The 15,200-nt window shown below is 38.7% G+C and overlaps 1 long non-coding RNA gene across 1 annotated transcript in view; it reads left to right on the forward strand.

The window, feature by feature from the left end:
* The first annotated feature begins 11,584 nt into the window (after positions 1-11,584).
* LOC129644908 (uncharacterized) overlaps positions 11,585-15,200 on the forward strand; it is a 34,438-nt gene continuing 30,822 nt past the window's right edge. Inside the window, exons 1-2 of the long non-coding RNA XR_008711043.1 lie at positions 11,585-11,730; positions 12,810-12,855. This is a non-coding gene — a long non-coding RNA (uncharacterized LOC129644908). The remainder of the gene's footprint in view (positions 11,731-12,809; positions 12,856-15,200) is intronic.

Genomic DNA, 15,200 nt, shown 5'->3' on the forward strand with positions numbered 1-15,200 from the left:
TATCCAGTCCATGGAATTCTCCAGGCCAGAATACTGGAGTGGGTAGCCTTTCCCTTCTCCAGGGGATCTTCCCAACCCAGGGATCAAACCCAGGTTTCCTGCATTGCAGGCAGATTCTTTGCCAGCTGAGCCACAAGGGAAGCCCCCCTTAGCATAAGCAACTATTCAATTACTGTTTATTGATTGAATGAATGAAAAAAACGCATGCATGAATGAATGAGATTCTTGCTTCTCATTTATTCCATTGGTGTGTCTCCTTTTCAGTCAGAAAAATTCTAGTCCTTTAATGTTTCACACAGAATCTGCCTTCTTTTGAACATCTGAACCTTTGATTGGCTCTTTAGTCAATTCTAAGTTTTTCATGTTTCCCTTTGGTTTGAAGCCCAGAATTGGAGATCAGTGAAGTTATCAGGTAAAAATGCTAAAACTCTTCCTCATTTATAGACTGGAGTAAAAAGCTTTAGTTTTAGGAAAAGGTGGCTATTAAAGACTAAGATCTAACTTGTGGGAAGTTTTGGGTCTTAAAATGTTAGAGTTGAAAGTGACTGCAGGAATTATTATCAAGTGTTTTTGGTTTTTTGTCTTTGGTTTGTTGGTTTGTTTGTTTTGATGTAATGATGATAATGCGATGTGCCTAAGGCAAAAATCTTTATCTCATAGAAATACTAATTTACAGATTAAATGTTATGATGTCTAGGGTTTGCTTTAAAAAGAAGTCAGCAGGAAAGGATGTGGGAGATATTAAGGCAGTGTAGATGAAGCAAGATATATGGATAAGTTTTGAAGCTGGGTTAATTGTACTATTCTCTCTACTTTAGTGAATGAGTTTTTCTTTTAATAATACAGAGTTAAGAAAAATGTATGTAGACAAACCTGCTTATTCTGGATGGGAAAAATTAAGACCCAGAGAGGTGAGGAGGCATGTATAACATCACAAAACTAGATACTACAGAACTTAGACCAGAAGGCAAGTCTTCTATCTCCTACTCACATGCTGTTTCCACACTACATATTATTACAGTTCAGTTTGTTGTGCACTCTCTGTAAAACTTATTCATGTCATCTTCATCCTGCTTATGATAATACTGACATGCAAAGACCATTTATAATTCTAGTCTACTTCAACCTAACTTGATTTACTTGATTTTTAATAAGCACAAAGATTTCCCCAGTCCAGGTAACAATCAAAAGAGAAAACAATGTTGATATAACGCTTTGTTTTATAGCATTTTTAGGGACTAAAAACAATGATGGAGAGTGAAACACACAAATATATGTGCATGGATGTCAAATGATGAACAGTCACTAAACATATTTAATGAGCTTTCCTGGTGGCTCAGACAGTAAAGAATCCACCTGCAATGCAGGAGACCTGGATATCTGGACTGGGAAGATCCTCCAGAGAAGGGAATGGCTACCCACTCCACTATTCTTGCCTGGAGAATTCCCATGGACAGAGGAGCCTGGCGGGCTACAGCTCATGGGGATGCAGAGTCAGACACGACTTAGTGACTGAAAAACAACAAACATATTTAAACTTTTAAACAAGAAATTGCACACAGCAACAGAACCTAAATAATGCCCCAGAAGTAACTGCTAATTTAAGTGTATAGCAAAGTGGTGACATGCTTTGATAGGGCTCAGGCCTGCAGAGTCTCTGTGATACATCCATCAGCTTGGCAGCCATCCAAAGCCCAGAGTGGCTTCAAGTCTGGAATATCTCTCCTCAGAATTCCTCTCCTGAGGAATTCACCTGTGCCCAGCAATTTCTGGGTTACATGTTTTTTTCCCATGTTTCTCTCTCTTTAAAAAAAAAAAAAAGACATCTCTTTCTTGGAGGAAAGGAATAGGGATTGGTGTAAAGAAGAGAGGAAATGGAGAATTGTGTGTGTGTAGGGATGGGAGGGAGGAAATTGTTGGGGAGTTAACTCATTTAGATGTAGTCCAAAGGTAAATACCATGAAATGGTTAGAAACAAAAAGCCAGAGTGGTGTGGCCCAGAATTTAAGTATGGCAGTAGAAAATCAAAGTCAGGTGACTTACTCCAGGTGTGGAGAAGTCTTTCAGGGACAGCCTGACCAGGAAGCTGTCCTGTTCTGAACCAAGGTAAACCATGTGGAAGATGTAAGATGGGAGATGTAAGTGCCAATAAGGTGCTGGAGGCACTAAGAAGGAATTTCTAAATTAATGCAAATAGCACTCAATCCCTTGTAAGACAGACTCAAAGATATATTGTACAGCACAGAGAATATAGCCAATATTTTGTCATGACTGTAAATGAAAAGTAACCTTTAAAATATATAAAAATTAAAAAATAAGTGAAAACAAAGGAAAAAACCTCTAAAACAGATGCTACTCACTCCTTAAATAGTTTTTGAAACATTTTTGGATTAGGTTTAAAACACTTTAAGTGATTTGTATATTTAGGCAACACACAGATATTTTGCGTATTTTTTCCCAATCAGAATTAATTCTCTTTCCTTATAAGATGTATGTCATCAGAATAAAATTCTTTTTTTTCTCATAACTTTTGATTGTATCCTCTAATTCCCAGGATGATATAAAAGCTTTTAAGAGGTTAATGTTAATTCTGAATTTCAATTTTAAACAAATTTCTCAGTAAGAACCAGACAGACATGAACGCATACTTTCAAGTGAATTGTATATTCATTTAAATTTAAAAACAAAAAAACCCACACCCTGCTCTGCCCCACCTAGTATGTGACTCCAGGTCACCCTTGGAAGGTTGTGTTTTTGAGCTTTTGAATGGATTTGCTTCTGAGGTTAAGAGAAGTGTGTGGCAGATGTTGGGAGGCAGTGGGGACAAGGGGTGGGGTGCAGGGATGAAGGGGCTGCCAGATGTTGAGCAGGAGGGTGGCATGTGAGGATAAAAGCCTGCCAGATGTCTGCAGTGCTGAGTATCAGGGACCTGCTTTCCATGATCTTCGGAAGATGATTTATATCCCTTCAGTAGGATCTCATAAAGGTCTTAGTTCTTCCCCATAAATACTGAGTCCAGGGCTCATATAACTATTTTCTGCATGGTTTCTTGCCTCAGATTATGTCTTTTTAAAAATCCAAGCTGAGGGCTATGTGAATGAAATAAACAATCAACCAATATACTCATTTATAAATAAAAGAGGGTGGGGGAGGGTTTGACATTTAAATCTTTTTCTGAATTATGAAGACAATCACCTTTTATTTTCTATTTATTTTATTTTTCCACTAAGGACTGATTTGCTTTACTCTCTTCCCCACAATGAATTTAATAGATTTATTCATCAAGTTTTCTAAATTTAGATACCAAACTGATGTTTTTCTCCCACTGCTTAATTTTATTCTTAGCAGCACTTACATAAAGCCAGGCAGTGAAAGATATGGCAAAATTACTAACTTGCTGTGACCTGGAATGCACTGATAGAATAAAATAACAATAATGAAGATTGATGTACAAGAGAGACTTAATACTGTGCGCCCCTAATGAAATCTGTTTTATGCTTAGAGTTTTCCCCACAGTGCTCTTGGCTACATGTTTCTCGTGGTCTTTAGGAGCCTATGTTTTCCTGGTGATGCCTGGGATAGGCTCAATTCTTAGGCTAATAGATGGGGCACACAAAAGAAAATATGTGGACCTTATAATTTCCTTGGATTTTGAAAACTTTACTGTTTTCTAGGACTAGATTTGATTATAGCAGGCAAAATTCGTCACTTTAGAAATAATAGTATTTGGGAAGCTGGAGCATGAACAAAAAGACTGGGAAGACTGAAAAGAGAAGCTATTTACATTTGTCCCAGTGGCTTCTCAAACCTCAGAAAGCCAAGGCTTGTCATTTACCATGGAGCACACTTAGCAGTGTTAATCGTTGTTCCTTTAGATTGCACTGACATTCATGCATTCAGTAGATAATTTTCAAGCACCTAGTAGGTGCCATTCTGCTAAGTTCTAGGAATATGTGGTGAAAGAAGTCCTGTGTACGGAGGAAGACAGACATTGACCAGATAATTGCTCACGTAATTATTCACAATGTGAGCAATGAGAGTATGTGATAGTGGGGACTTGGATAGCTGTCATCAGATAACCATGGAATGAATTGCTTCATGATCTGGCAATTTGGTCTCATCTAAGATCACCAGATAGACTATCCACTTGCTTGGGTGAGTCAGCTTCAAGGTGATGGTGGGTAAGCATGTTGTCAGGCTGTACTTTCTTAAGTACCTCCAGGAAAACAAGAAAACTCTTTTAGCCTGTATTCCAGGTTTTTCCAGGGTAATTCCAGAGTTGGAACTATCTTCACATCCAGTCCCTGTGTTTTTTAAAAATAAAATTTCAATTTTAGAATCGTTTTAGATTTATAGAAAAGTTGTGAGGATAGTACGGACAGTGCCCATATACTCCAGAGCCAATTTCTCCTATCATGAACATTTTTACATTAGTATGATACATTTGCCACATTTAGTGAACCAATATTGATACATTACTATTAACGTAAATTCATCTTTTTACTAAGATTTCCTTAGTTTTTATCTATTGTTCTTTCTGCTCTAGAATTGCATCAGGGATACGCATCACATTTATCCATTATGTCTCCTTGGCTTTTTGGTTATGATAGCTTTCCAGACTTCCCTTGTTTTTAATGACTTTGACATCAAAGTCTCTAAAACAGTTTTAGAGAGTACTGTTCAGGCATTCTGCAGGATGCTTCACTAGTGGAATTTGTCTGAAGTTTTTCTTATGATTAATTAGAGTTATGGGTCTTGGGGAGGAGGACTACAGACATAAAGTACCATTCTCATCACATCATACCAAGGGTACATATTATCATCATGACATCACTGTTGATGTTGACCTTGAACATCTGGCTGAGGTAGTGTTTGTTTCTCCATTGTAAGGTTACTCATTTCTCCTTTTTCCATACTGTACATTTTGGAAGAAAGTTACCATGTGGAATCTGAACTTAAGGACTGGGGATTTACACTCCACATTTTTGATGGTGGAGTATCCACATAAACTATTTGGCAGACTTCTGCATGGAAAATTTACCTGTTCTCCCCAACTTATCTCTTTATTAAGTCATTTATTTATATCAGTTATGGACACATGGATATTTATTTTATGCTTTGGTTTATAACCCAGTGCTACTTTATTTTGTTGATCCAGTTGCTCTAGCTCTTTCACTGGACTCTCCTTCAGTTGGCTCTTATGCCCCTTAGACATACACATGCCATAGTGTGTGCACGTGTTTTCTTCTTGTAAATTTTTGGAGTGCTTCATTACTTGTTGGCGCTACAAATGCTCTAGGCTCATCTTGTATGTTTCCAGCTACAGTTACAGACTCAGCCATTTCTCTAAGGAGCCCTGGTTTCTTTTATTGGAGGATGATATTAGAAACCAACATTTGTCTGTGCCTCAGGACTGTTTTTCACACCATAAGTAACTACTGTGGAGTAGTGATTGAACAAAAAATGAGGGGTGAAGAAGGAAGTCTGAGCTTCAGAGACAAGTTTCATATCCATTTCCTGTATTTCCCACTTATTAACAGCAGAGTCCTGGGCAAATAATTTAGCCTCTCAGGATCTCACTTTTCTCATCTATAAAATGGACATAATATTCAATATCATTGATCTTGTATGGTTGTTGTGAGAATTAGAAAAAGAAGTATTTATGATGGGTCTGGCACACAGCATCTGTTCAAAAAGCCATTTATATGGAGTGGTAGGTACATATGGGTGTCACCACCCTGGAGTTGGCTGAACACCAAGGAAAATAAATGTTTAATTGTTTAAATTGCATAAACAAAACCATATTATCCATGAAGGAAATAAAAAGAGGATGTTTTACTTATAATTTTATTACTCTAACATATGTTCCCTTTTAGTCCTTGTCATTATGTAGTTATTTCAAAAATATTTTCATCACATTGCATATAAGAGAAATAATGTTTCACCATAGCATATATAGTAATAATAATATAGCAGCACTGAGTGTCTTGTATGCAACCTTTTACATGAATTATTACAATTTCCATCTTATAGTTGAGGTAACTGAGGCACAGAGGGACTAAACACTTTCCTAAAGGGCACTCAGACAAGGAGAGGGGAAGACAGGGTTTTTTGAACTGAGGTCTATCTGATGCAGAGCTTGAAACCCTTAATTACTATATTTTCTCTTTAATGCAGACACTCATACACACACAGTCACATACACACACACATATGCACATATTCATTTCTTTATTCAACACATACCAAGTGTCTACTAAGCTAAAGGCATTGAATAATGTGGGTAATAAAAAAAGGAATTGTTCATAGTCCCTGTTTTTAAAGGTTCTCAGGATTTTATAGGTGATATTGCACACAATGACTGCAGTGCAATTCTATGTATAAAAACTACTATTTGAGCCACATAGATTTCAGTGTTTGGAAAAAGGAATGATTATATCTGCCCAGTGACACCAGGGACAGTTTGATGGAGGAGGTGACATTTGAACTGGGACTTGAAGGATGATGGACCAAATTTAAATAGGTAGGTTTGTGGAGAGTAAAGGTATTTCAGCCAAATGGGGTAGTAAAAACAAAGCTGCAGAGGCTTGTGATACATTAGATCACTGAACAGAAGTTATTCATTTCACTCCCCTAAACTGCTTGGGGTAAAGCATCCTCCCTAACCCTCAGTGTCTTTGGTCTTGACCTTGTGACTTTCTTAGGCCAATGGAAGTGACATCATGATTGTGAGTACAGGCCGTAAAGGAGGTGTGATAACGTTCCTGCCAGTCCTCCTGGAGCTCCTTCCTTTTGTCTTAAGAGGAGCATGTCTCAGATAACTGCTGCTCTTTCAGCCTGAGACCAAGCATGAAGACTCATGGAAGCAGACCTGAAAGTGACCTGGCCTGAATCCAACTTGGCCCAGATGAGCCCAGCTGAGACCACACAACCTTTGGCAGACATGCATACTCGTGCATGTAAAATAAATGTCAGTTAGGAATCCCTGAGATTTTGGGGGTTGTTTGTTATGCAGCATAATCTCAGCAGAAATGCGATTAGGACAGGCCAGAAAAGACAAATTAGAAGAGAAGGTAATTGTCCAGTTTGGCTGAAGAACATGCATGCATGCCTGTGAAAGAAGAATTTTCACTTACATTGAAAATAATAGTAAAATGACCCATACTGTGTTGGATTTTGGCTGCCAAAATGGCCAGGATGATTTTATAGGGATCTTATATAGGATTTATGAAAAATCTACAAAGTTATGGATTTGGAGTAACAGCACAGACTGCCTTCTGTATTTTTCCTTCCCTCTCCACCCCTTTTGTGCCCTTTGAGCACATATCAAATGAACACCTGGTACATGGGTCTTTTCTTCAATGACTTTATAATCAGTTTAATAAGCAAGATAGATATACAAATAGGGAATACAAGGAGAGTTTTTGTAAACAAGAAAGCAGCAGGATTTAAGATAAAGGACTCCAATACCATTTTAGCTTAGTAACATAAAGGATATATGCTAGCAAGAAGTTAATCATGACAGTGTGATGGATTTGATTCATTCATAAATATCCTCTCCTGCAGACAGGTGATTGCCATGGGTCCCCTACTCTTTCTACTTTTCCATCTTCCAAGAAACATAAGTGCAAATTGCTGATGATTGACAAGCCACCTGGATGCTTAGCCCAAGGTAGAACCTTAGTGAGAGGAAACATACTGTTAAAAAGCAAAAAAAAAAACAAAACAAAGTGTGGAAGATAAAGGATTGAGCGAGTGGGCAGCTCTGCGGGAAGGATCATGATGGGGTGGATTTCTGGGAAAGACCTAGAGTGTAGAACTAACACTAATTTTGGGGCAGAGGATGGGTATAATAGGCTAGAGAGGCCTTTCTTTAATCTCCATTCCTTGTGGACTCAGGTTGGAAAATGTTGTCCAACTTCATATTAAAGAATGTTTCCTCCTGGTTTTGTTGTGCTTTATGGTCAGGCCAACCCGGTAAGGCCACTGGATTATGAACTATGCCACCCCTACCTCTTATATGTAAGTCATCTGTATATCATCATGCCTAAGAGAGTGTCGCCTTTCAGACTTCAGGACATGCCCTTGTATTATGTGTCTCCTTTTATGAGATGAAATTTATCCTTACTTTTCAGCTGATGAATTCGATACCATGGAGTAAATTTACAACTATAATTTCCCTCTGACCTAGAGATGAGGGAAATTTTGTGTCTTTTGTACATCATTCTGAAATGTTTCTAGTACTGCCTCAGTCTTCAGTTAATCAACCCTTCCTCTTTCCAGGGTGGGCTGAACAAATGTAGGGTCCCTAGCTGAGTTCTGACTGAGCACTGCCCTGATCCCCACATTGTTGTGACCACAGGGATTGCAGCCATAAACAAACTCCATAGGAAGTCTTGCCACTAAAGAACTATAAAACATATTCCACCAACATTTGTTGAACACTTGCTATTTGACAGGCATTGTGGTAGGCATAGCAAAGAACACAAAATTAATAAGACATGGTTTTCTCTCCCATGGGGGTTTATAATCAAGTGGAGAAACAGATAGGCACAGAGGCAACACAGGATGAGGGAAGCTGAGTGGAAGAACAAGTTTGATCATGAGCTAAATCCAGAACCACCCCTGCTCTAGGTTCCAAATTGGAATGTAGTGTAAGGGAAATCCTATTCTAGTTACACGGAAAGTCAGAAGCAGACCCAATGGAAGAGACTGATTTAAAACATTATTCTAGCAGGGTGGTCAAAGCTGAGGAACTCTATACTGGTTTGGGGAGAGAAGAACAGGCCCAATTAGATAAAAGGTCGTCTTTTTAAAGCCCCATTTCAGTGTCTTTTCTTCCTAACTTACTAATTTTGTTTCACTTCCCAGAGGCACTGACTAGAAGACTCCTAGAACATTCTTTGCTGTGGGGTGAAGATGGTATGCGGAGAAGGCAATGGCAACCTACTCCACTACTCTTGCCTGGAAAATCCCATGGACGGAGGAGCCTGGTGGGCTGCAGTCCATGCGACTTAGCAGCAGCAGCAGCAGCAGATGGTATGATTTTAGTGGGCCTCAGATCAGAGTCAGGTGGACTTGTATTCTAAGCAACAAAACTCCTGCACTCACAATGAACTGGCTTCCTTTTGGATTGAACAGAAGTGTAGGTAGTCAGCTCTCTCCTCCTTTGTGTAGATACTAGATTCATTTCAGCTTCAGTGACTCTTATGGAGGATCATGGAGATCTGGTGGCAAAACACCTCTTGCTAATAGTTCACTCTTTTTTTTTTTTTTTTTTAAGTAGTACAGTCTTGGAAGACAGGCCTGGGAACTAGGCTTATAGGCTGGGAAAACAAACAGGGATTCAGGCAGCAGCTGTTTTTAATGTGCTTAGAGACTACATATGTTCTACGTAGAGAACACATTGCATTCAGGAAGACCATAAAATATGCATGTGAGCGTAGTAAGAACATGACAGTAAAAATGATGCTGCCAATACAATGGAAACACTTTGTTATGTTGCTAAACCATGTGGCTTCATGTCTCAGAACACAACAGCCAGGCTATACTTTCTAGAGTTGCGATTCATTGTGCTCTAATGCCACAACCTCTATTTTCTCCACATGATTAATATATAACACTAACAGTATTACTAATGGTACCCTCTAACCTCTGGGGGGAATGTCAAGCTCCCTCTACTCCAGATCTATGGAATAGTTTCAGAACAACATAGGTAAGGACAAAATCCTCAGATACAGGCAATTTACCATACTAGCAAGGGGTAAAGTTTTGAGAAAAGAGAGTAAACAGCATCATGATTAAAAACTAAATGAGGTAAGCAATCCTTCAAACTCTCATTCAATGCACCTAAAAATTACTTTTTATTTTAATAAACTTTTACTTTGAAATGGTTTTAATTTTATAGAGAAGCTGCAGAGATAGCAGGGAATTCCCTTATACCCCCTCAACCAGTTTCAGTTTTCCCTCATGTTATGATCTTACAGTATCATGTTACATTTGTCAAAAATAAAAGACTAAATTGGTAAATGACTATTAACTCTAGATTTCATCAGTTTTCCCATTAATGTCTTTTTCTGTTCCAGGATCCAATCTAGGATACTATGTTCCATTTATCTGTCGTGTTTCCTTAGTCTCCTCTGGTCTGTGACGGTTTCTCAGTCTTTCCTAGTTTTTCACCACTTTGAAAGTTTGAGGGGTATCGGCAAGGTATTTTGTAGAATGTAAAAAAAAAAAAATATGCTGTGTTTTAAAATGAGGTCTGATCCTCTCTTGCTTGGTAGAAACTGCTTTCTGTCTTGGAAGGCCAGAGAAGAACCATAGTTGATTCTAGGGGAGAAAAGGGGTGGAAAAGATATAGAGGAGGACACCAGGCCTCCTTCCATTCTGGTCTTCTGCTCGGGGGATGAAGAGCACCTGAGGACCATGGGTGGTCCAGCATACTTGAGGGCAACTCCTGGAGTCAATGGTCTAACCCATTACAAATCAAGAATCACTTGGGGAGTTTCCAAAAATATTCAGAACTCTACCCCAGACCAAATAAATCAGAATTTCTGGAGAGGTGGTCCAGGCCTTGTTTTTTTTTTTTTTTTTTTTTAATTTTTATTAGGATACAGTTGATTTACAATGCTGTGTTAGTTTCATATGTACAGAAAAGTGGATTTGTCATAATATACATATATCCTCTCTTCTCAAGATTCTTTTCCCATGTAGGCCATTACAGAGTATTGAGTAGAGTTCCCTGTGCTACACAGTAGGTCCTTATTAGTTATTATTTTATATATAGTAGTGTGTGCCAATTCCAGTCTTCTAATTGATCCCTCACTGCCTCTTACCCCCGATAATCATGTTTATTTTCTACATCTGTAACTCTATTTCTGTTTTGTAGATAAGTTCATTTGTAACCTTTTAAAAGATTCTACATATAAATGATATCATATATTTGTATTTCTCTGCCTGACTTACTTCACTCAGTATGACAATCTCTAGGTCCATCTGTGTTAACTGCAAATAGTATTATTTTGTCCTTTTTATAGTAGAGCAATATTCCATTGTATATATGTATCACATCTTTACCCATTCCTCTGTTGATGGACATTTATGTTGCTTCCATGTCCTGGCTATTATAAATAGTGCTGCAGTGAACGCTGGGATGCATGTATTTTTTCAGATTATCGTTTTCTTTGGATACATGCGCAGCAGTGGTGGATCATATGGTAGCTGGATCATATGGTAGCTCTATTATTTTTGTTTTTGTGTTTTAAAGGAAATTCCATATTGTTCTTTATAGGGGTTATATCAGTTTACATTCCTACCAACAGGGCAGAAGGGTTCCAGGCCTGGTTATTTTTCAACAGTACACCAGGTGATTCTAATGCACACCCAGGATGGAGAACAGCAGACTTAGCTAGTAATAAAGAACATAATTGCCTAAGTATCCTAGATATAGCCATGGAAATGAAATAAGCCACAGGCATGAAGCTGGTCAAAGATTTGGGATCCTGTAAAAGTGTCTTTATCACAGATTTAACTGACAGTATTATTCTATTTACTTACTTTTCTTAATTAGCTTGACAACTAAATGTCGAGCAGTGAGTTTGTTTCCATAATCATCAGTCTGATGTGAGGCTAAAACAAAAGAGGTTAGGAATCCTGTTCCTCATTGAATATGCTACTTTTAGTTGTCCAGTAACTAGAGCTGACCATTTGGAGATGCAATCTATTGCTCAGGTAAAAACACTGAATTGGGAAACTAGATTTTGGTCTTAGGGCTTTAAAAGTCATTTGACCACTGTCTAGTCAAGTCATTAAATTTCTCTAAAACTTAGAGCACTCACCAGAAAAATGAAAGACTTGAATTAGGTCACCACTTAGGTCTCATTTGGCTGTAAAATTCTAAGTTTCTTATATGTCCCAGTTTGTCACTGACTAAAAGTTCCTCATTAAGTGAGCCACTTAATCTTGCTAGGCTTCATTCCTACCTGTTAAGTGGGAATATGGATACCTCACTCCAGGGTTGTTGTGGGCACGAATTGAGATCGTTTTTTCTGAAGTACTGTACAATTCTAGCTGTAATGTTTTCTGAGAAGGTGGGTGATTCGTCCCTCTCTTGGGGATCCTTTTATCACCACTGTATATATTTCCCATACCACATAAGTGCCTCCCAAGTACTTAATATTTGTGGATTGAGTAAATGGCACAATTTGATCATAAAACTTTAGTCAACATAGCAGTAATATGGCTTCCAATTAAATTCACCTGAGAAGCTTTAAAAATCATGACTCTCCCTTTGCCCTCCAGAACTATCAAATGAGAATCCCTGGATGGGATCCAGTGTCAAGTTTGTTTGCTTGTTTGTTTTGGGGATCTCCAGGTGACACCAACCTGCAGCCAAAGTTGAGAACCACTGCTTGCAAGGGCTGGTTTTTCTTGCTCAGCAAGTTGAATAGATGATGGCTCAAATATTAAAGATTTTCCAATTCTTGAAGAACATGGGCTGTGCCTTTCTTTCTTTCTCTATTTACTGTAACAATTAGCACAGGTACATGGCCTGAACTCAACACAAACTTGTTGAATTTTCAGGATGTAATTTTGAAAAATTCCCAGGTCACCATTTCCTCCCTCAGCTGTTTCGCTCACTATGTGATATGATGTGAAAAGCAAGGGAATCTAAGATTATAATCCCCTTGATTGTATTCTTAGTACAACACAGATTCATTAAAAAAAAAAAAGATTCTTACAATTTAATGAACTTAGTTTGAAAAAGGGTTCCTCCCTCATTTCACTCCCACTTTGCATCTTCTTGTTAGGCTCCATAGTCCTGCAGCTGACTGAAGCCTGGGAATGGGGAGCAAGGTAAGCGTCAGCTGATGGTGGTGGCATTTTCAAGAGCTGGAGTTACTGGGATGGGCCCAGGGCATGTCACTGCTTCCATGCTTTTCATCAACTGACCGAAAGGTACCCGATTTGATCTCCTTAGGTTCCCAATACTTTATCTATTTTCATATGAAAAACATATATTTAGAAAGAGTCTGAGATGCTCCTCTTATTATTAATACAGGTGCTTACTTAGTTCCAGATAAATACAGACACCCTCCTTTTTTGAATGTGTTGTAGCTTTATATGAAGCTAATGGAGCAAGGCAATGCTCAAACGTCAAATTAAACTGCACAGCTCTGTAATCACTCAGACTGACATGGCATAAAAGGATAATTTGTAGTTCATTACATGGAACATTGTTTGTTCAGCTAAATTGATTTCTCAGCTGCCCATGTTTTCTGTTTACTTAGTAAGCGCTCCACTGCACATTTTTATTTGAGAGCTAGGAAATCCCTTTCCCCGAACTTTTTTTTTTTCCTCAATCAGTGAAGTTTTAAAATATAATTTGCTTGAGCTTGTGAACCTCTGAATGACATACAGGTGTACGGTAACAATCACGAGTGTGGATTGATGCACGGAACGTAAAACCGGCTGTGGTTAGAAATCTGGGAAACTCTTCCAAAGGCCGGGATATACCTCGTGGCTTTGTACTTGGAAATGCTTTTGTGGCTGTTTGCTTTTCAACTTAAGAGTGAACTCCCCTCTCAGAAAAGGAGGGAGTGAGAAAGAAATTGGAATAAACACCTAATCCCTTGCTGTTCAAAGTGGAAATTTTCCAACAAAGTTTTCTTAAACACTTCATGTTGTCTGTTAATGCCAAGATAAAGAAAACAGTGGCTGTTTTAGGATTTCCTGTATCTCTGCTCACCAACAGCAGGGTTTAGAAGAAAAGACCAGATGCTGACTTCAAAACTTTCTAAATTTTCTTTCTTTCTAAACTTTCTTATAATCATAACACGAATTTTCTAGGTTGGTGTACCATAGCTATCCGTAGAACGTTCCCTCAGCTGTTTCCACTTCTTTCTGGGGTGTGACCTAGCCACATAGATTTTATTGGTCAAATATAGGCATTCAGATATGGGGTCTTTGACCCCATCAGCATCTGCCTCGTAGTGTGTAGCTCACCCAGGGTTTTACCATTGGCTTGCTCAGCTCTGCTTGATCAATAGGTTAATGCATTGACCTAAATGGCACCTTGGTCTTGTGACAGTCACAAAGAAGAGAGACACCAGTTCTGCAGCAAGTTCAGCTTTGGGCACACGATGAAATATAAATCCGGGTAAGGTGTCAGGCTGGTAGTTCTGCCATAAAAATTCTCAACATAAATTATGTTTTGCTAGTCCTTGGAGGAAGTTAGAAATCTGCTGTTTGAAATTAAATATTTACATTGTCTGTATTAAGTGGAGAAGGTGGGTCCATGTGAAGAGAGGGGAAGTCTTTTGAGGTTGGGCAAAGAAAAGCTTAGTGGCTCAACCTGATTAAGAACTCTTTCAAAATACATGTGTGTAGCTTGGGTTCACACTAGTGGAACTAAAGACTGTATTAAATTCCACCCCAACAAATTCTGAGTTTCTTTCCTTGGCCCATTAGAAGGCTCCTATAACATAAACACAACATACTGGTCAGGCATTTCTCGGTTACTGATATTAACTTAGAAGAAATAGAACCTGCAGGAATGAAATCTGTAGATAATCCCAGAGGCTCACCAGTGCTTTTTGATTTAATCTTATCTAGCAACGTTATCTGATGCTAGACCCAGAGTTGAAGGTATACTCAGAAGAAGAGAATCCAGACTTTTGAATAGAGTATGGACATATACTGGGCAGGCCAATCTCCTATAGGATTTGAATGTGAAGACCAGCCAGAGAGATCTGTGATTACCTGTTTGTATTGGGACCTTGCTCAAGTTAAAACAATGATAGTTAATAAGTGTTCGTGTCATGAACTGAAGCCTACTGTGTGTCTGGCACTAGGCTGTGTGTTTTATGTCTGCAGTTGTGATCCCTTCCCTCCCAACTCTAATAGCAAGTTTCCTTCTCTTCTTTGGCTATTCCCAGTACTCTAGGTTAAAGCAACGGGGTGATTACCAACATAAGACTGTCCTTTATTCCAGAGCACTACCTGCCTCCTGCGTCTGCCTGGAGGCTTGCTCACCTGTACTATATTCTTTATGTGCTGCAACCCTCCTGGGTTCTCTTGGACAGGGCTTGGACCTTCTGGCTCCCTTTTGTCATCCCCTATCTAATTTCTCCTGTTATTGTCTTCCATGAATTTTGACAATTGGATCAAAATTGCTGGTACCCCATCCTCCAAAGCACATT

Source organism: Bubalus kerabau, chromosome 2, assembly GCF_029407905.1.
Source record: "Bubalus kerabau isolate K-KA32 ecotype Philippines breed swamp buffalo chromosome 2, PCC_UOA_SB_1v2, whole genome shotgun sequence".
NCBI lineage: Eukaryota > Metazoa > Chordata > Mammalia > Artiodactyla > Bovidae > Bubalus > Bubalus kerabau.